The following is a 22,075-nucleotide window of genomic DNA, read 5'->3' as shown; positions in this document are numbered from 1 at the left end:
AGACATACACACAAATGAGCAAAGAATAAGAAAGTATGGAGGAGTTTCAGAAGTGACAGGCAGATTTCATCTCATCAAAACTAAAAAAACAGTTAAATCTTGTTTTCCTACATATAGTTAGAATTATGATACAGAAAAGACATGCAGTCAGAAAATATTTTTAAAAGTGAGATTAAAAATGCTAACAAATTGATCTGTGCCCAGAGCCACAGGTAGAGGCATCACATGACCACCAGGATGAGTGGCATGCCTGCAGAGAAGAGCACCCAAAGGAGACTCAGGAGTATTCTCCCTCCTGAGCCTGAAGGTGAGCCCAAACTCTCTCTCCACTATCTGGGAGAGACCTCTGGGAACTCTCAGGGCACAGGTATCAAGGTACCTCTAGGGTCTGTACCCTTCAGGCCTCCTTCTGTACCAAGAGCTAGAGCTGGCCCATCACCATCATAACTCACAGCCTGCACACAGAGATTTGAACACCCAGGACCTATCTCCATCTGAAGCCCATACACCACAGATATGCAGGAGAGACAAGATCCATTCAGAGACAACAAGAATATAGTCTTTTTGTAATAGAAGTTAGCATCTTTTGGGTAGATGTCCAAGAATGGAATAACCAGGTCTTAGGTAGATCGAGTCCCAGTTTTGTGAATTATCACCAGACTGATAATTCTAGTTTGCACTCCTGTCAGCAGTGTTCGCCTTAATCCACATCTCAAAAGCAAGAGCTATCACTTGTGTTATTGATCTTAGCATTTCTCATATGTATGATGAAATCTCAAAGTATTTTTGATTTGCATTTCCCTGTTGGCTAAGAATATTGAACATTCCCTTATCAGCCAATTGAACTTTCTCTTCTCAGAATTCTCTGTTTAGATTTGCACCCATTTGTCATTGAGCTATTTATTTTGTTGATGTCTAGTTTCTTCAGTTTTTTATGTATTTTTGATATTACTTCTCTATGGAATATGGAGTTGGAAAACATCTTTTCCCATTCTATAGGCTACTATTTTGTTCTGTATTGATGGTGGGAACTTATCAGTTTCACGTTGTCTCATTTATTAATTGTTAAACATAGCTCCTGTGTTTCTTGTGTTTTGTTAAAAACATTTTCTCCTGTGCCAAAGTGTTCAAAGCTATTTTCTCCTTATTTTTTAATCAGGTTCAGTGTACATAGTAAATGTTGAGGTCTTTGATCCACTCACACTTGAGCTTGTACCTTAACTATGGATCATTTGCATTCTTCTATAAGCAGACATCAGTACCACATGGTGATGATATTTTCTTTTCTATTGTGTTTTTCTGGCTTTTTTATTATAGAATATCAGGTGTCCATAGATGTGGAGATTTTTATCAGGGTCTTCAATTTAATTCCATCCATCAGTGTGTCTACTGTTATGGAATGGTATGAATTTTTTATTACTAAGGTTTTTTTTTTTTTTAATTTAATAAGATTGTCTTAGCTATTCCTGGTTTTTATTATTTTTTCTTTTTTATTAAATATTCTCTGTATTTATATTTCAGATGTTATCTCCTTTTCCTAAATCCCACTCACCTCCCACCCTCCATTACCTCCATGAAGGTGCTCCCTCCTGCAACCACCCTCTCTCACTTCCGCACCTTAGCATTCCCCTACACTGGGAAAATAATCAGTCGCTGGACCAAAGGCTTCTCCTCCCATTGATTCCAAATAATGTTATCTTCTGCTGCATATGCACCTCAGGCCATGGGTCTCTCCATGTGAACTCACTGGTTGGTGTTTTAGTCCCTGGGAGCTGGGGTGGGTTTGGTTAGTTGATAATTTTGTTCTTCCCATGAGTGACCCTTTCAGCTCCTTCAGTCCTTTATGAAGTCTGGAATTTTCCTTTCAAAGTCTGTCAAAAAATGTGTTGGATTTTTGATTGGGATTTGTAGATTGCTTTTGATAGAATTAAATTGCTTTTGATAGAATTTTCCCCACATTAAAAAAAAATCTTTTTTGTAGGCATTTTATATATTTACATTTTAAATGTTATCCCCTTTCCCCACCCTGTTCCCATACCTCCTCTCATTGCTTGCATAAAGATGCTCCCACCACCAACCACTTATTCCCACGTCGTTGCCCTGGCATTCCCCAACACTGCGAAAATGAACCTTCACAGGACCAAAGGCTTCTTCTCTTCCTGTTGATACCATACAATGACATCCTCTATATGTGCAGCTTCATGTGTGGATAGAGCCTTCGGTTTCTCTTTATGAACTTAGTGGTTGGTGTTTTAGTCTCTGGGAGCTCTGAGGGAGGGGGTTGGTTGATATTGTTGTTCTTACCATTGGTTTGCAAACCTTTTCAACTCTTTCAGTCCTTTCTCTAGCTCCTTCATTGGGGTTCTTGTGCTCAGTCTGATAGTTGAAGCATCCTCATCTGTATCAGTAAGTCTCTGGCAGAGTCTCTGAGGAGACATTTATATCTGGCTTCTGTCAGCAAGCACTTCTTGGCATCAGCAATAGTGATTGGGTTTTGTGACTACATAACTTATGTATCCCCCTGTGAGGTAGCCTCCAGAAGACCCAGAAATGAGTCCACACACCTGTTTTGTCACTTGATTTTTGATAAAGGAGCTAAGAGCATACAATAGTAAAAAGATAGCATTTTCAACAAATCGTGCTGATTCAACTGGCAGTCAGCACTCAGAAGAATGCAAATCGAACCATTCTTAATCTTCGTGTACAAAGTTCAAGTCCAAGTGGATCAAAGATCTCCACATAAAACCAGAATTATTTTTACTATGTTAATCTTACTGATCCATGAACATGGTAGATATTTCCAGTTTCTAATATTTTTTCAACTTATTTGTTCAAAAATTTTAACCATATTGGCTTTTCTTATTCCAATGTTATATTGGTCTTAACCCAAGATGATGATATAACTTATGGCTACTGTGAATGATGTTATTTCAATGACTTCTTATTCAGTGGGTTTATTTATATATAGGAAGATCACTGATTCTTTGAGTTTATTTTTATATAGCTACTTTGCTGCAGGTATTTTTTAGTAGGGATTCAGCGATTAATTTCTGGGGCCATATATATTCTATCATTTGCATGTAGTCAAATGAATAATACTATAAACCAAATCATACATAGTAAGACAACCCAGACCCAGAAACACTAACATGATATGTATCCACTCATAAGTTGAATTAAGGATATCCATTCTACAGTTCAAAGAACCAGGAAGACTAAGTGGCAAAGGGCACAAGAGGGATACATAAAACTCCATAGGCTAGGGAAAAAAGAATACATTTTTAAGGTGGATGGGTCTGGCTGGGAATGGGAACAGGAGGGATTCTGTGGAGTAGTAGGGATGAAGGGAAAGAATATGGAAAGAGGTTACTGGAATTGAGGGCATTTGCGGGTGGATGTAGAAACCCAGAACAGTGGAAACTCCAAGGACTCTATGAGGGTGACCCTAGTGATGATTCCTAGTAAAGGAGGATAAGGAGCCTTAACCAGCTATCTTTTCTAACTAGGAAACTTCCAGTGGCAGAACTGGAACACAGACCCAGCCAAGAAATCTTTATCCTGCACTCCAGCTGGCCTTGAAAATGTGCTGGGGCTTTGAAGGTACAGAACTTGTGGAATTGGCCAAGCAATGACTGACTTAATTTGAGACACATGCCAAGATAGTTGTCCATGCCTGACATATTGTCTATCTTCAAAAATCAGCACCCAACCCAATTCATCATCAGAAATGATTCCCTTCAAAGCTTATGGGAACAGATGCAGAGACCCAAGGTTAAATATTAGGAGAAGAAAGAGGTTAAATTTGATTCTTCCATTATGAGCTCAAGGAACTCCACAGGAAGAAGAGGAGAAGGAAGAATTGTATATTCCAGAGGGTTTGAGGACACTAGGAAAACATGGCCCACAGAATAAACTAAATAGTACTTGTAGGAACTTAAAAGACTGAAGCTTTGCATGGGTCTATGCTAGGTCCTCTGCATATGAGTTATAGTTGTTAGGATGGTGTCTGGGTGGGACTCTTAACAGTGAGAGTAGGGGTGGCTTTGACTTTTTTGCCTGCCTGTAAGACCCTTCATGTCTTATTGGGTGGCTGTGCCTAGCTTTGATATGAGGGTTTGTGCCTAGTCTTACTTTATCTTGTTATGCTGTTTTCTGTTGATATTACAGGGACATCTTTTCTTTTCTGAAAAGAAACAGTGGGAGTGGAATTCTGGGAGAGGTCATATGTGGGTGAAACCTTATAGGAATTGAACAATGGCAAACTATGGTTGGGATATATTGTATGGGAGAAGAATAAACAAGTAAACAACAAACCCAGTAAGCTTAGAAAATCATGGGTAACAACCCAGTTACCCTCCATGGCCTTAGGTACTTTTCCTTTATAATACTCCACAGTGATTTCTTTCCATGATGAACAGAAATATAGAAATATAAGTCAAATAAATTATGTTCTTTACAACTTGCTTTTTGTTCATGGTGTTTTGTTGCAAGTGTAGAAATCTCAACTGATTTGTGTCAACACAGTTGCCTTTCCTAAACTTCTGCATCAGGAATGGTCATTGTTCATCAAACTACCTTTTCTAGAACCTTACTAAAATACTGTAATAGTTTCTGTCATATTGTACTACAACTCAAAGCCTGAGGGCTTTACTTCAGCTGTAGTAGCAACAACTTTCCCAAAAATGTGGAAGCTGAAACAATTGAAATTTATCACCTTCAATGTACACGTCAGTAATCTGAGAGTTCCTTTGAATCAAAATAAAGATGTCTGCAAGGATGGAGTGTGTAATATCACACTTAGGTCACTCAGTTATAAGGGGAAAATCAATTTCCCCATGTAAAGGCTCAGGAACCATGCAAAAGAGGAGGCAAAAAGAGGAAGAAGTAAATGGGATAGAGGACATAAAGGAAGCAAAACCTTCTATACAGAGCAGGAACAGTGCACATATGAACTCACAGAGATTATGAGAGTATGCAAATGCAGGAGGCCTCTACAGGTCTTGGAGTAAAGGAGACCAGGTCTTAGGTGGGAAGGGGAACCAAGCCCTCACTTTTAACCCAGGAGCTATTTTCAGTTGACAACTGCCAGCAAACAAATTAGTTTTACCCAATAGTCTTAAAGCAAATACAAACTACTCTTAAGGACAGGTCCCATACCCATCAGTAACTGACCAACAGAAAACAAACATCAGCAATGTTTTTGGAGCTCTATGTCAGTTTTTTCCCTTTATAAGCCTTTTGCATATATATCACAATTTCCAGATTTATATTTTTATTGGCTGTCTGTGTGTACAAATGTTAAAATTTTTCTGTTCATGTTTCTTGAGTTTTTTTCTCTCATTCTTTCTCATTGTCCTACTTCAGTTTATTTTTTTCCTTTGTCTAATTTTGTTTTGTTCTTAGTCCTTGGATGCCCATTTGTGTCCTATAGAGAAAAGGAGGTATTGATTTGGGTAGGTGGGTAAGTCAGGACAAGGTACGAGTAGTTTGGAGACAGAGACCTTAAGTAGAATACACATTATATTTAAAGTATATATTTTTAAATGAAAAAAAAAAGTAAAGAAAGAAAATACCCTACAGGCTGCTCACATCTGATCTTATAGAGGCATTTTCTCAATTGAGATTCCTTTTTCTCAGTTGTCTATCGCTCGATTCTCCTTGATATCATACTCTGAAGCACACACGACATGGTTACCAAATGTAATGATCTAAATGTTAAGACTGGGCTCATGTTTGTTTTCTTAATTAGTACAAGACTCTGAGTTCCTCTGTGAAAAAACAGTGGTCATTGGAATCAACCGAAAAATCATCAGCGCAATTACCATTCCAAGAAGCCTAATTTAATTATATATGTAAAGACTGTCTCGTTGCAGGTCTCAGGTTTCAAGGATTTGGAAAGGGGCATTTTAGAGCACTATTGTTCTGACAACTACATTATTTTTCTTTTAATTTTTAATTTCCCCCCCCCCCCGTTGTTTTTATAAAATTAATTATTTTATTTATTTACATTTCCTTTCATACATTGCTCCCTCTTAGTCTCTGTCCCACAGTTCATCATTCAATTCCCACTCTCCTTTACCTCTGAGAGGGTGCTCGCACTGCCTGGCATCCTTCCTCACTGGAGACTCAAGTCTCTACAGGATTCATCACAGCCTTTCCGACTGAGGCCAGACAAGACAGTCCTCTGCTACCTATGAGCATGGGCCTCAGACCAACCCATGTATGCTCTTTTGTTGGTGACTCAGTCTCTGGGAGCTCCCAGGGTCTGAGTTAGTTGAGACTGTTGATCTTTCTATGGGGTTGCCATCTTTTTCAGCTCCTTCAATTGTTCCTGCAACTATTTTATAGGGGCTCCCTACTTCAGTATAAAGTTTGTCTGAAAGTATGTACATCTGTCTCAGTCAGTGTTGGTAGAGCATCTCAGAAGACAGCCATGCTTGGCTCTTCCTCTCTTTAAGCACTGTCTGTAATTGTGTCAGGCTTTGGTACCCACATGTGAAATAGATTCCAAGCTCGGCCAACCACTGGAGCGTTTCCTTCGGTCTCTGCTTCAGTTGTGTCCATACATTCCTTTGAGAAATAGAAAATCCTGGGTCAGAAATTTTGACAGTGGGTTGGTAACCCTGTCTTTCTATGCAAGGCCCTGTCTATCTACTAGAAGCAGTCTCTTTAGGTACTCTCTCTCTCATTTTGGCTAAGGTCACCCCATTGAATCCTGGGAGCTTTTCATATCCCATGTCTCTGTGACTTTCTAGAGTGACAGAGTGACTTTTCATATCCCCTAGCCTCCACCCCCAGAAGCTGCATATTTCCATTCATCCCCCTGGCCATCTGGACTTCTCTCTTGTCTACGCCCCTCCATACATGATCCTTCCCTGCTTTTTTTCTTTCCATCACCTATGGCACCCAGGTCCCTCCCTCCCTATGAGTCCTGTGAATATTTTGTTCCCTCTACTAAGTGGGATTGAAGCATTCTCACCTGGACTTTCTTCTTGTTTAACTTCTAAGGGTCTGAGAGAAGAATCATGGGTATTCTTAACTTTTTGGCTAATAGCCACTTAACAGTGAATACATACCATGCATGCATGCCCTTTGGGGTCTGAGTTATCTCATTCATGATAATTTCTAGTTCCATCTGTTTCGTTGTAAAATACATGAACTCCTCATTTTTAGTAGCTGAATAGTATTTCAGTGTGTAAACGAACAAAATTTTCTATATCCATTCTTCAGTTAAGGGACATCTGGGCTGTTCCCAGCTTCTGGCTTTTACAAATGAGGCTGTTATGAACATAGTGGAACATGTGCTGTTCTGGTACGGTGGAGAAACTTTTAGGTATATGCCAAGGAACAGTATAGCTAGGTCTTCAAGTAAAACATTTTCCAATTTTCTGAGGAGTGTCAGATTGATATTCAGAGTAGTCATACCCATTTGCAATCACACCAGCAATGGAGGAGTAGTCTTTCTTCATATCCTTGCTAGCATGTATTGTCACTTGAGTTTTTGATCTAGCAGTTCTGATTGGTATAATGTAAAATCTCAGGGTTGTTTTGATTCTCATTATGACTAAGGATGTTGAATATTTCTTTAAATGATTCTTGGCCATTCAATATTCTGCTGCATATCACATTAGGACAGGAGCTTACCAGTTTAGGTAACAAGTTTTTCTTTAGGCATGCCCTGTTTCCATATATAAATTATGGAATTTATGGAATTATGGGTGTGCAGTCATAGATACTGGGCTTGCAGGACTCTAGGGACAGAAACAATAGTTCTCACCTTTACGGACCTAGTGTTCTATCTACTGATCCATCTCTTTATATCCTTGAATCATTTTTTTCTATGTTTTCTCCCTGTATTTTATTATTTTCCACTGAACTATTATCCTTGTTGGATATATTTTTGCCTTGATAACACTATTCATAAAATATCACACAGGTTATTAATATGAGTTTAGTAAGGAGGAGTACTATGCTCTAGTTGCTGCCCATTCAATGTACAAGAAGTGCCATCCACTGTACAATCACCACCAAGCATTGGATGCCGGCCATGATGTATCCCTGACTATGGTAGACACCTACAGTGCAATTAATGATTTGTAGGATTGAGAACTAGAAATTAAGTTGGAGTTCTCTGTAAGAGTTTACACTTATACCCAGGAGTCCTGTATTATTATCAGGATTGTGGGAAGTCACTCATTTACAGGTGAAAGGACAGTGAGTAAGTGCTTACTGGAATCAGGATTGGGGAAGAGTGTGACCTCCATGCAAGGACAGCAAACAATTGAGTGAAGCATAGGGTGTTGTAGACTTAACCTTTCATGGACTTGTGACTGACCTTGTGAAAGCCAATTGCTTTGTCTGGACTTTGGGACCTCATTAGTAAAAAGAAGGATTTAGACAGAAGCTCTTTAAAATCCTTCCAGCTCTAAGTTCCTAACATTCGCCACTGAAGTAATATGCCTCTTGCATTTTGACAAGCTAATATTACACTCTGTACTGAAAGATCGTTTATTCAATGTAGTGACAAGAAGATTTGTTTTACTTTATATAAAAGGAACAATTATCAGTAACGCTTGCATGAAAATAGATAAATGTCATATTTATTTTCTTGATGTTAACTGCAACTCAGATGGAGGAAATGAAAAGTATGAAGTCTTTTAACTTAAATATTAGCAGAAACACAGTGTCAACTATATTCTTCAGTTTGAAAACAATGAATGTAGATGACTTAATCAAATAAATATATAAAGAGTTGTTAGAAGGCTTGAGGATGAGTGTAACAGATAAAATACATAAAACCAAATGTTTTTATTTCTATATCTTTAAAGAACTCCTTCAATACTTTCTGGCTGCATTTAAATTTTTAGAAATATTTTTATTTATTCCTAGATTACTTCATATGTGTATGCATGATTAACTTGATTATACACTTCCCCCATTACATGCTCCCAGTCCCATATCCCTCCCCACCAAACTCTTTCTATTACTATCTTTATGCTTGCATGTTAGAAATGTAGCATTCTGGATTATTTTGGTTTCATTGACTGATTTATGATTGGTTGATGTTTTATGGCATCAAATATTAATTAGATTAAAATTTTCCAAGAATAATTTATTCCTTCTTATTTTTGTATTCTCAGAAAGTTCACTGATGTTAAATATCAATGATTTAAATACTGGGAAATGTCTTTATAGGTAACATTATCAATTGTTCAAGCATCAGGATCCATGTTTTGGATCTCTAGCTTCCATGTACAAAACCAGAACTGGCTATAACAGTTTGCAACTCCACCACTGGAACAGTACTGAGTAAGCCCTAGACACTTTCTGGATAGCCGGCTGACATGAAACAGTGAGGAGCAGGGTTGATGAAATACTGTGTTTTAAGAAAATGAAGTGGAGATCCGTAGAGGATGACACCTGATGCCCTCCTGTAAGATTGGTACATGCAAGCACAGGCACACAGCTGCATATATGCATACCCACACATGCATACACACCATTTATTCATGCACACAGACACAAACATGAAATTTAGGAGGTACTAATAGTATCACAGGGTGATTCTTGGAATTATGCTTTATATAAATGAGAATGGAACATTCATTCATCAATTTTAACAAGACATTTTTGTTCTAATGTCTAACATATAAATATACTTTAGTAATAGTAAATAACTAAGTATTCCTGCTGACGAATCCAATTGAAAATATAACAGTTTATTTGTTGCTAAAGTGATAAATTCCTACTAAATACTTTCTATAGTAATTCTACTTTCTTTTTTTATATTTGTGTCTTTTGCCTTTTGAAAACAGAGTAGTAAGTAAATGTGTTTAATGAAGAAATACTATATGAATAAATCAGAATGCACATATATTCTGATTTAAATTCTGAGATTTTTAATGTCACTTCTTTTTTTTTAATTGAACAATTTTATTTTAAAAAACAAAGATAAATGTACAGATTTTAAAAGCATTTTTGCATAACAGTATATGAATATATTTTTGTCAGTACTTGATTTTTTTTAAAGGTTTCATACTATACATTAAAATCTTACTAGTTACAATGAGCATAAAGTACAAGTATAACAAGATGTAACCTGGAAATAAACAAAGTTTTCTTAGTGTATAACAATTAAGCATAATGATTTTTCAATATCTTTTCTTTTTTTGGCCTCTGTATTTTCTTAAACTTCAAAATATATGGGAGTTGTTTCTGGAATGTTCAGAGCTTTGTGGGGTTACTATCCCATTATCAGTGACTGCATATTATATCTGTTCTTTTGTGACTGGGTTATCTCACTCAGGATGATATTCTCTAGATGCATCCATTTTCTTAAGAATTTGGTTAAGTCATTGTTTCTGATAGCTGAGTAGTATTCCCTTGTGTAAATGTACCACAATTTTTGTATCCATTCATCTACTGATGGAGATCTGGGTTCTTTCCAGCTTCCGACTAATATAATTAAGGCTGCTATGAACATTGTGGTTCATGCGGCTTTGTTGTATGTTGGAGCTTCTCTGGGGTATATGACCAAAGATGGAATAACTGGGTCTCCGGGTAGTACTATCTTTAATTTTCTAAGAAATCACCAGACTGATTTCTAGAGTGGTTGTACCAGTTTATAATCTCACCAAGAGTGAAGAAGTGTTCATCTTTTGCCATATTCTCACCAGCATCTACTCTCATCTGAGTTTTTGATCTTAGCCATTCTCACTGGGGTCAGGTGGAATCTCAGGGTTGTTTTGATTTGCATTTCTATGATGGCTAACAATGTAGAACAATTCCTTAGAAGCTTCTCAGCCATTATATAATCCTCAATTGAGATCTTTTTGTTTAGCTCTGTACACCATTTTTAATAGGGTTGTTTAATTCTCTGGTGTCTAACATCTTGAGTTCTTTGGGTATACCTTGGATAATAGGCCTCTATCAGATGTGGGGCGGGTAAATACCTTTTCTGAAACTGTTGGTTGCCATTTTGTTTTCTTGACAGTGTCCTTAGCCTTACAGTAACTTTGCAATCTCATTAAATCCCATTTGTGTATATTTGACCTTAGAGCACAAGACATTGGTGTTTTCTTTTTCTTTTCTTTTATTTTATTATTCTTATTGTAGGAAGTATTTTGGGGTGTGATTCTGTAAAGCTTTTTTTAATTTTTTTTTTTGTACATTTAATTTATACCTTATGAACTTCACTTAACAAAAGTGAATCTACTCATAGAAATATTTGGAACATGAGTGCGAATTTATATGTAATACAGCAAGAAATTTAACCTATAAATTCAACCCCAAATATTCAGGACATACCAGCTACATGTCATACCAGATTCATTTTTTTTGACTTCTTTTTTTTTTAACCACGATATAATAACCTTTAATGAATGAATATTGCAAATAAGAAACATATAAATAGAAATGAAATTATAACTAATGAATCAAAAATGCACATTTCTACATGTGACCAAAATTATTATAGGTTTACTAATTCAACTTTTTGCTTTGTTTGTTTTCTTTTTTTCTTGGACCTCATACAGTCTGTGAGTTGTTTCTGGGGCAGTGTGAGCCTCTGAGGTTAGCATCCCACTATCAGTGACTGCATATTATGTCTGTTCTTTTGTGACTGGGTTATTTCACTCAGGATGATATTCTCTAGATGCAGCCATTTTCTTAAGAATTTGGTTAAGTCATTGTTTCTGGTGGCTGAGTAGTTTTCCATTGTATAAATGTACCACAATTTTTGTATCCATTCATCTTCTGAAGTACATCTGGGCTCTTTCCAGCTTCTGGCTATTATAAATAGAGCTGCTATGAACATTATGGTGCATGTATCGCTGTTGTATATTGAAGTGTCTCTGGGGTATATGCCCAGAAGTGGAATAGCTGAGTCTTCAGGTAGTACTATGTCCAATTTTCTGAGGTATCGCCAAACTGATTTCCAGAGTGGTTGTAACAGTTTACAAGCCACCAACAGTGGAGAAGTGTTCCTCTTTCTCCGCAGCCTCTCCAGCATCTGCTGTCATCTGATTTTTGGATCTTGGCCAATCTGACTGGTATGAGGTGGAATCTCAGGGTTGTTTTGATTTGCATTTCCCTGATGGCTAAGGATGTCAAGCACTTTCTCAGATGTTTCTCAGCCATTCGATATTCCTCAATTGAGAATGTTTTGTTTAGCTATGTACCCCATTTTTTAATAGTGTTGTTTGATTCTCTGGTGTCTAGCTTTTTGAGTTCTTTGTATATCTTGGATATTAGGCCTCTATCTGATGTGGAGTTGGAAGATCTTTTCCCATTCTGTTGGCCGCAGTTTTGTTTTCTTGACAATGTCCTTAGCCATACAGAAACTTTGCAATCTCATTAAGTCCCATTTGTTAATCTTTGACCTTGGAGCTTGAGCCATTGGTGTTTTGTTCAGAAAATTTTCTCCTGTGCCTATATGTTCTAAGGTTTTCCCTACTTTTTCATCTAATAGTTTCAGTGTATCTGGTTTAATGTGGAGATCTTTGATCCACTTACACTTGAGCTTTGTACAAGGAGATAAGAAAGGGTCTATTTTCATTCTTTTGCATGCTGAGTGACAGTTAGTCCAGCACAATTTGTTGAATAGGCTGTCCTTTTTCTATTGAATGTTTACGGCTCCTTTGTCAAAAATCAGGTGACCATATACATGTGGGCTCTTTTCTGGATCTTTTATTCTATTCCATTGATCCACATGCCTATTTCTGTACCAGTACCATGCAGTTTTCAGCACAATTGTCTTTTAATATAGCTTGAGGTCAGGAATAGTGACTCCCAGAGATGTTTTCTTGTTGTTGAGGATGGATTTCGATATTCTAGGTATTTTGTTATTCCATATGAAATTGCACATTGATCTTTCCAACTCAATGAAGAACTGGGTTCGAATTTTGATATGGATTGCATTGAATCTGTAGGTTGCTTTTGGTAGGATGGCCATTTTTAAAATGTTGATTTTTCCAATTCATGAGCATGGGAGATCTTCCTCGATTTCCTTTTTTAGAGGTTTGAAGTTCTTGTCATACAGGTCCTTCACTTGCTTAGTTAGAGTCACACCAAGTTTTTTCATAGTTTTTGTGACTATTGTGAATTGTATCTTTTCCCTAATTTCTTCCTCCACATGTTTGTCCTTTGAGTATAGAAAAGGCTACTGAATTGTTTGAGTTAATTTTGTATCCTGCCATTTTGCTGAACTTGTTTATCAGCTGTAGGAGTTCTCTGGTGAAATTTTTGAGGTCACTTAAGTACACTATCATGTCATCTGCAAAGAGTGATGTTTTTACCTCTTCCTTTCCAATTTGTATCCCCTTGATCTCTTTTTACTGTCTAATTGCTCCAGCCAGGACTTCAGATACTATGTTGAATAGGTAGGGGGAGAGTGGGCATCCTTATTTAGTGCCTGATTTTAGTGGGATTGCTTCAAGTTTCCCACCGTTAAGTTTGATGTTGGCTGTTGGTTTGCTGTATATTGCTTTTATTATGTTTAGGTATGGGCCTTGGATTCCTGTTCTTTCCAGGACTTTTAACATGAAGGGGTGTTGAATTTTTTCAAATGCTTTCTCAGCATTTAGTGAGATGACCATGTGATTTTGTTCTTTGAGTTTGTTTAAATGGTGGATTACATTGATGGATTTCTTTATATAAACTATCCCTGCATCCCAGGGATGAAAACTACTTGGTCATGGTAAATGATCATTTTGATATGTTGTTGGATTTGGTTTGCAATTATTTTGTTGTGTATTTTTGCATCAATGATTATAAGTGAGAGTGGCCTTAAATTCTCTTTCATTGTAGGGTCTTTCTGTGGTTTAGGGCGAAGGTTATTGTGGCCTTGAAAAATGAGTTTGCTATTTTCCATCTGACTCTATTTTGTGGAATAATTTGGATAGTATTGGTTTTAGGTCGTCAATAAATGTCTGATAGAATTCTGCACTGAACCTATCTGGACTTGGTCTTCTTTTGGTTGGGAGGCTTTTGATGACTGCTTCTATTTCTTTAATTGTTATGGGATTATTTAGATGGTTTACCTGGTCCTGGTTTATCTTAAGTATCTGGTATCTGTCTTGGAATTCATCCATTTCCTTCAGATTTTCCAGGTTTGTTGAGTATAGGCTTATATAGTAGGATCTGATGGTTCCTTGAATTTTCTCAGTTTCAATTGTTATGTCTCCACTTTCATTTCTGATTTTATTTATTTGGATACTCTCTCTTTGTCTTCTAGTTAGTTTGGATAAGGGTTTATTAATCTTGTTAATTTTCTCAAAGAACCTTCTCTTCATTTTGCTGATATTTTGAATGGTTCTTTTTGTTTGTATTTGGTCAATTTCGGCTCCGGGTTTGATTATTTCTTCCTGTCTACTCCTTTTGTGTATATCTGCTTCTTTTTGTTCTAGAACTTTCAACTGTCCTGAAAAGTTCTTATTGTATTCTCTCTCGAGTTTTTCTTTGGATGCATCAGAGCTATGAGTTTTCCTCTCAGTGGTGCTTTCATTGCATCCCATAGGTTTGGGTATGTTTTGTTTTCATTTTCCTTAATTTCTGGAAAATTGGTTATTTCTTCCTTTATTTCTTCTTTCACCCTAGAATCATTTAATAGAGATTGTTTAGTTTCCATGTGCATATGGGCTTTTTGTTGTCTTTGTTGTTATTAAAGACGAGCATTAGACCATGGTGATCTGATAGGATGCATGGGAGTATTTCAATCTTCTTATATCTATTGAGGTTTGTTCTGTGATCAATTATGTGATCAATCTTGGAGAAGGTGTCATGAGGTGCTGAGAAGAAGGTGTATTCTTTTGTTTTAAGTTGAAATGTTCTGTAGATGTCTTTTAATTTCAATTGGTTCATAACCTCTGCTAGTTTTACTGTGTCCTTGTTCAGTTTCTGTTTCCATTATCTGTCCATTGATGAGAGTAGGGTGTTGAGGTCTCCCACTAATACTGTGGTTTGCAATATATTTTTTGAGCATTAGTAGGGTTTCTTTTATGAATATGGGTGCTCTTTTCTAGGAGCATATATGTTAAGGATTGAGAGTTCCTGCTCACAATTTTTCCCTGTAATAAGTAAAAAGTGTCCTTCCTTATCTTTTTTGATAACTTTGTTTGAAAATTTACTTTATTCAATATTAAAATGATCACCTCAGCTTGCTTTTAGGGACCGTTTGCTTGGAAAGTTTTTTTCTAAACCTTTTACTCTGATATAGTGTCTGCCTTTGACTCTGACATGAGTTTCCTGTATGCATCAAAATGCTGGATTCTGTTTATGCATCCAGTCTGATAGTCTATGTCTGTTTATTGGGAAATTGAGTCCATTTATGTTAACAGATATTAAGGAATAGTGGTTGCTGTTTACTGCTATTATTGCTTTTTGAGTTAGAATTTTCCTTGTGTGTCTTTCTTCTTTTGTTTATTGCTTAGGTATTTTCTTGTTTTTATTAGGATGTAGCTTCCCTCTTTGTATTGGGGTTTCCATCTATAATTTGTTGTAATGCTGGGTTTGTGGTCAGATATTGTTTAAATTTTGTTTTGTCCTGGAATATCTTGGTCTCTCCATCCATGGTGATTGAGAATTTTGCTGGGTATAGCAGCTTGGGCTGGCACTTATGTTCTCTTCTGATGTTCATGATGTCTGTCAAGGATCTTCTAGATTTCATTGTCTCTGTTGAGAAGTCAGGTAAGATTCTTATTGGTCTGACTTTATATGTTACATGACTTTTTTTCCCTTACTGTTTTTAGTATTTTTTCTTTGCTTTGGGCACTTGGGGTTTTGACTATTATGTGTCGGGAGGACTTTTTTTTCTGGTCCACTCTTTCTGGAGTTCTGTAGGCTTCTTTTATGCTCATGGTCATCTCATTCTTAAGGGTAGGGAAGTTTTCTTCTAAGATTTTGTTGAAGATATTTATTGTGCCTCTTAGTTGATATTTTTTGCCCTCTTTTATTCCTATTAACTTTAGTTTTGATCTTGTCATTGTGTTCTGGATCTCCTGGATATATTGTGTTGTGAGCTTTTTGGCTTTTACATCTTCTCTGTCTGTTTTCTCTATGTTTTCCATGTTGTCTTCAGCCCTGAGATTCTCTCTTCTGTCTCTTGTAGTCTGTTGGAGGTGCTTGCATCTGTGACTACTGATTTCTTTTTTAGGTTTTCTGCCTCCATGGTTGTCTCTTTTAGTGTTTCTTTATTGTTTCCATTTTCATTTTAAATTCCTTCTTCAATTCCTTCATCTCTTTAGTTCTGTTTTCCTCTAGTTCTTTGAGTTCTTTGTGTGTTTTTCTTTTTTCCTCTTTAAAAGCTTCTATTTCTTTATGATTTTAATCCTGTTCTCGTTTAAGGATCTCTTTCATCATCTTGAGGTATGATTTCAGGTCTGAGTCTTCTTTTTCTGGACTGTTTGGCATTCAGCATTTTGCCATGATGGAAGAGCTGGGTTATAGTGTTACCAGGTTGTCTTGATTTCCATTGGGTAAGTTCTTTGACTTTCCTCTTGCCATCTTGTTGTCTGTGATTATAAGTCGTCTTGTTTTCAGTGATTGGTTCTTGTCTCTCCTGTGTACCTTGCCTGTGTCCCTGGATCTCTGCTGTTCCTGGTGGCAGTTGGCCTGAGTGTTTGTCAGCATGCACGGGCTTTCTGGGTGGAAACTGAGTCCCTAAGGCAGAGTTCCTGCTCCTAAGAACCAATAGGGGTGAAGGAGTGGTGCACTGTTTTCTAGCTAGTCCCAGACCTCTCTTCACCCTGGCTACTTGGAGCATAGTCTTACCAGGCCTTTGTCCTTAGATCTCTGCTTTTCCTAGTGGCAGATGGCCTGAGCATTTGGTCAGCATGCATGGGCCCTCTGAGTGGAAACCGAGTCCCTTTGGCAGAGTTCCTGCTCCCCTTAACCCATGTCGGGGGGTGTGCTTTCCGTGCACTCTGCCCATACCTCTCTATGACCTGGCTACTCCAAGCACAGTCTCACCTGGCCTACGTCCCTGGGTCCCTGGATCTCTGCTGTTCCTGGTGGCCATAATTCTACTTTCATTGGTGTTACTAATGCTACCTTATTAATGTATCCAGTATTAAATTATTTTCTTGTATGAATAATTTTATAGTCCTTTTGTTTTCTGATATTTCGTAACCGGTATTATCACAAAAGTTTTTTTGTCACTTAGATAATAACTGAGCATCTAATCAACTTAGTCCAAATCTAAATCAAGAAGTACCAAATAATCTTGACAGTCTATTTTCCCAAAGAGCAGAAAATAATTTCTCAAACTAAATACTCTGTGCTATTCCTTTGTGACTGAAATGTGAACATGCTTAAGCTGACATAACTGATGTGCCTCTGTATCTAGATGATGTTTTAATAATAGAATGAAAGTTGTGGAACATTCAATTATTTGCTATATACATTTAAGCCGGGCAACTGATTGTATCCTATTATACCTGTCTTCTCTTTTTTTCTTGACACATTCTTTCAGAAATAAATGTATTATTTTTTATATTGAGTTTGAATGTAATATAGCTTGTGTTCATTCTCTTTAAGATGATAACTTTTGTTTGTTTGCCATTATCATAAAATCTCAGATCTATAAGTTTTTATCTTTATTTCAAGAACATCTATTCAGACTCGCTCTCATCCTAACAACTAACCAGGAATTACACTAAAAATGCTTTATGATTCATTTTTCATGTTGTCCATCTTACAATCTCTGATGAGGAAATGTCTGTTCTTCCTTAAAGAAGTAATTTCAGAATATACTAAGCTACTGTGATTTATTCTTTATGCCTGTCTCTCCTACTCTGTTTTTTTCTTTTTCTTCACTCCCCCTCTCTTTTCTTCTGTTTCCTCATTCATATTTATGTATAATTTCATCCATATTTATGGGGAGTGACAACATACTTTAGAGAAGGGAGATTACAATTTTATTTCCTATTCAGTACTATTTTAAATTAGATGACAAATACTGATTTTAAAGTTATAACTATATCATTTCCCATTCTCTTCTCTTCAAACCCTCCAAATACAAATTTATGCATACACAAAATCACATATTTAAATATATATATATGTATATTTAGTTTGCTTATTATGTACAATATTACCTCTATGCATGCTTTTAAGATTGACCATTTGGTATTGGACAACCAATTAATGTGCTGTTCCTCAAGGAAGACTATTTCCCTGGCACTTAAAACTCATTGGTCACATGTAATCCATTCCATAGGCTTGAGTCCTCCTAAGCTTTTTTCTATCTATTTTAGAACGTCTATTAGTGTTCATTTTGGTTACATCATGATTATAGGGCCGTTTTGTTGAGATTTTAGGCTGTGGTTCCTGCGTTTCTAGAAGATACAACCTCAATGCCAAGTTCTTGTTTCTGTGGCTCTTATAATTTTTCTGCCTGCCCTTCTGAAATTATTCCTGAGCCTTACTAAAAAAAATTGCATTGTGGGTGTGCTGGTTGAACTGGACTCCATCACTCTGCATTCTTTTCAATAAAAGTTTCTTTGTAATGGTCTCTGTCTCTTTCAATGAGAAGTTTCATTTATAATGGGAAGAAGTGCATCTATCTGTGTGTACAAGAACAAATATTTAGAGGCTTTTTAGCAAATAGGCTGATTTAATAATGGAGTAGTTGTTAGTTCTCCTTCAAGATTCATGGCATCACTAGCCCTTTGTAGTTGGCCAAGTTTCTAGTACTAGGCATGGGTTGCCTCTTGTTGTCTAGTTGAGTGAGTCTTAAACCCAATTAAAATGCCATTAGTTACTACCAAGAGATGGCAGGGAATGCTGCTACACCCTTAGACATTATAGTGCCATGTTGGTCTTGTTATCATTTATGGACTTCATAACTGAATGGGACTGCTAGTTTCTTCCATCATTTGGAATCTTGAGAGGCACCTTCCAGTGCTATAAAAGCTAGGTTTGGAGGTCATTGCAGTCTAGGAACCTGTGGAACCTTCTGTTACCCTCTGCCATTATGGGGAGAACCAATACAATGCAATGGTCTCTAATGTTTGAGGAATGTCTTGGTAAACAGTGACCAGCAATTAAAAAGAAAGCTTCTTATGTCTGATATTTGGAGGTTTGTTATATAGTCGCTGTCCCTTGCAGAAAGCATTGTCTTCCCAGATGAGAAAAATGTATTTTATGTATATGTGTATTTATAGTTCTATATACATGTGTTTTAAGGTAGATATTTAATTGTGAGCTCTCTTGGATTCTTTTTTTCAGAAACATTTTCTATTATTTTATCTTCTTTCATAATCTGCTACTTAATCCACCCCCCTCTGCTTTCAGCTCACCAAATTCTTTTATTTTCCCTTAGGATTACTTATCAGCATACCCTTGTTAATTTGAACACAAAATAACTAAAAAAATGATACCTTGTAATTTTTTTATATACTCTGGGGTATAATTTAAGAGTGATGGAGGTAGTAATGCCTGTAATTCAATCATTGCACACATGTAGGCAGTGTAGTTAACAGTTTGGTCCCATTTTCAGGTACATAGCGATGTTAGAAACACCCTGAGATACATGAAGCCTTGTCTGAAGAAGTAAATGAGCCATCCGCATGAAAAACCAAACAAGAAAAATTAACCATTATAAGGAAAATTATACTCTCAGTACTTAACATTATGTGTGTATATCTATATATCTATATCTATCTCTAACTCTATATCTATCTATCTATCTATCTATCATCTATCTATCTATCTATCTATCTATCTATCTATCTACCAATTCTATTTTTGAAAGTTATATAATGCACACAGTTAAAGCACTGCATATGAACACTGATCATGTATAAATTGATTAAGTTATGGTTCATAAATTATAAATTATAAAGCAACATAGTTATTAGATAAAATGATAAGACAAGGTGAACTAAAATTTCTGTTCTTTAGAAACCATTAAAAATAGCATCCCAGGAAGAGCTCTCAGTTTTAATATTACAGTATAATGTATATTAAATAAAATAGCCAAAATTCTAACTAGTGATTGTCCAAAATCATTGACAATTGTCCCAGCTGGGTGAAGTCTGACCATGACCAGTGAAACATTTAATAAATTAACAGTGCATCCATTTTCAGTTGTGTATTACGACACAATCATACTAACCAGCAATATCCCCTATGTGTGTAGATCATTATGATGTCCATTGTGTCTGTGGGGCATCTGCTACCCATGCAGTGAACAAATAGTCACCATTTGGGTTCTACTCATTGGGCTGTCATACTACCATAGCACTTGCTTTCGAATAACCACTTATTAATACTTAACAATGGTCACGGTGTCCAATGGCTGAGTATGTATGTCTATTTTATAGTAATGTGCACATCTCAATAACCAGGAATATCTTATTGTGTACATTTGTCCACTAAGAATAAATCGTTGGTGATGGAGTAAGCCTTAGTGTTTCTCTAGGATGGAGAGTCAGCTTAGGGTAAAAGGAACAGTGTGGACAAGATGTGGTAGAGGATTCGAATATAAATAGTTTCTAACTCTAACAATGATAACAGAATGAAAGTATCAATGGAATAATGCCACAGAACACATGTACAAAACACAAAGAGTTAGCAACACAGCTAATTCCTCTATAACAAGGAAAGGCGACAGGAAATCAAAACACAACTTTAAACATTAATAAATTAAAAAAATAAATCATCGACAAAATGATGACTCCAAGGAACAAATAAGAAATAAATACAATTGCTAATCCAAACATTTAAAGTTGAGAATTTATAACCAAAGTATGATATTCAATCATTTTGATAAAAGAATTAAATTTGAAAGTTAAAATTATATATATGTGAGTCCACCCCCACCGGAGGGGCTTGGCTCTGAGATCCAAGACAAAGAGCTGTTGAGTCGAACTGAGCAAGCAATGAGTCTGGTGGCCTTGGAGCAACACGACCCCTGTATCACCAGCATTACAGACGTCACGGGTCAGGTTGCCCTGTACACTTTCTGCCCCAAAGCCAAACAGTGGTTGGAGACTGATAAAGAATGGCCGTTATTTGCAAACAGAAGGTCAGCCTCGCCTTACCATGGCTTTACCATAGTCAACGAACTGAACATGCATAACCATTGAAGCAGTGAAAAAAGATTTGGAATTTCAGCTTCATGAACCATTTCTTCTGTATAGAAATGCAAGTTTGTCAATATACAGTATCTGATTTTATGACAAGAATGACTGTCACCCCATGGGTAATGTGGTAGAAGAGGGGATGCAGCAATCTCAACAGGCTGCCAAAGCAGGCCTCCCATTGGTTACTTCAGCAACCACAACAGTATCTTCACTCCTGAAGCCCCGCACTGTGTTCCAGCAAACAGTTCCCAGGTCTACAGACATAGAGAAGAAAGCCAGTTCCTCCCCTCTCCTCACTGTTGGAACACGAGAAAATCAGAGAAAGCCTTCCATTATCCTCAGCAAGTCTCAGCTCCAGGACACAATGATACATCGAATAAAGAATGACTCCGGCTTCCTCAGCACACACTTCATGAAGTTTTCTTGCAGGTTCTGACCAAAAACAAAGAACCAGCTATGACTGCCGTGAAAGGCAATGTGAAGAGAGAGGGCTCACCTCAAACAGTCATGCTTCCTCACGGAACATCTAAGTAGAACATGGAGCTCTGAGAAGCCTGAGAGAGCCTTGTCCTTAAGGATGTTTCCTAGAGACATTCTCAGTGCTGACAGAGATTTCACTGTGAAGTATCACCAGCAAACCTTTGTTTGACAAAAACAAGGAGACCATTGTGTTGAGTTACCTGGGTGTTTTCATCAGCTGTAGGCCACTGTGTGGAATGAGGAGCCTGACTTTCAGCTTGCTTTCCAGGGCTTGGGGAGGAACCACCAGCCTTGGAGCAGAGCTCAGTGGAACTCGCGCCCTCTCTCCTCTACCCCTAGAATTTCAAAATTTAATGTCTGCTCACAGAGTAGCTTCAAGTTTTAAGGATCAGAATTTCAGTTGACTCTTTGGAAGGTATTTGCTCAAGTGAAGTATATTTTCTATGAGCCCCCTGCTTGGGCCGTAAGACTTCTGAGATGCCTCTGTGTTCCAGTAAGTGTCCCTGGTCCTG

The 22,075-nt window shown here is 37.1% G+C and overlaps 1 pseudogene across 1 annotated transcript; it reads left to right on the top strand.

Annotated features, from left to right (window-relative positions):
• The first annotated feature begins 237 nt into the window (after positions 1–237).
• Positions 238–21,617, top strand: LOC308429692 (annotated as a pseudogene). The gene is made up of 3 exons: positions 238–307; positions 1,318–1,402; positions 20,810–21,617. The product of its transcript is annotated as an uncharacterized misc_RNA (transcript).
• The last annotated feature ends 458 nt before the right edge of the window (positions 21,618–22,075 follow it).

The sequence above is a fragment of the Micromys minutus genome (genome assembly GCF_963924665.1).
Source record: "Micromys minutus genome assembly, chromosome: 14".
Lineage (NCBI taxonomy): Eukaryota > Metazoa > Chordata > Mammalia > Rodentia > Muridae > Micromys > Micromys minutus.
The sequence above is the reverse complement of the archived record's forward strand: the minus strand, read 5'-3'. Positions and strand labels throughout refer to the sequence as shown.